We start from the raw sequence: 651 nt of genomic DNA on the forward strand, positions 1-651 counted from the left end.
TTTGATTGGATTAATCGCAACGTGAAGTCGATTCTGCTTAATAATCTTTGGTAACAACTATATGGCACTAGATTTTTACGTATGTAGGTGCATGATATGTATGTAAAAAGATAGATTCGTTTAAAATTTTCGCATAATTTACAACAGTTTTTGATTAATTTTGAGCAATATCTTAGATGCTGTGAATCCTTAATTCATTTGTTAATCTACACCTATGTAAGTACCCGGTGTGCAACAATATATAACAGGTAGAAGTATACGCGAAGGTGGGTCGGTCACCTGGAGATAACTGTAAAATGTCATCAACGAATGTGTGTCAGGCATGGATTTGACGCTGTTCGGTGACACTCGTGGGATCTGTTGTCACAATAATTATGTTTCCTCAATGTTAATTTGATTGAAAAGAGAGCAACTACCTTGATACAGAATCTTCTACCGATTAACTTAAATGTACGTAACATAATTCCTATTTAAATAAAACGTTCGTACTTTATTAGTCAGAGTAGACACTATCTTTTTCCTTGTATATTGGAAATTCATATGGTTCGAGTGCATTTGAAATCTTAAAAATGTGTATTGTTATAAATAGTTTAACGATATTAAATATCCATTGGTGTTTTCCTAATCATTTTAATCCAATGTGCTCTATTT

At 32.4% G+C, this 651-nt stretch overlaps 1 protein-coding gene across 1 annotated transcript in view; it reads right to left on the bottom strand.

Annotated features, from left to right (window-relative positions):
- Positions 1-651, bottom strand: part of LOC108576380 (bifunctional glutamate/proline--tRNA ligase) — an 8,370-nt gene that overhangs the window by 5,989 nt on the left and 1,730 nt on the right. The gene's annotated exons all lie outside the window — the stretch shown is intronic.

Source organism: Habropoda laboriosa, unplaced genomic scaffold (assembly GCF_001263275.1).
Source record: "Habropoda laboriosa isolate 0110345459 unplaced genomic scaffold, ASM126327v1 scaffold291, whole genome shotgun sequence".
NCBI classification, from domain to species: Eukaryota; Metazoa; Arthropoda; class Insecta; order Hymenoptera; family Apidae; genus Habropoda; species Habropoda laboriosa.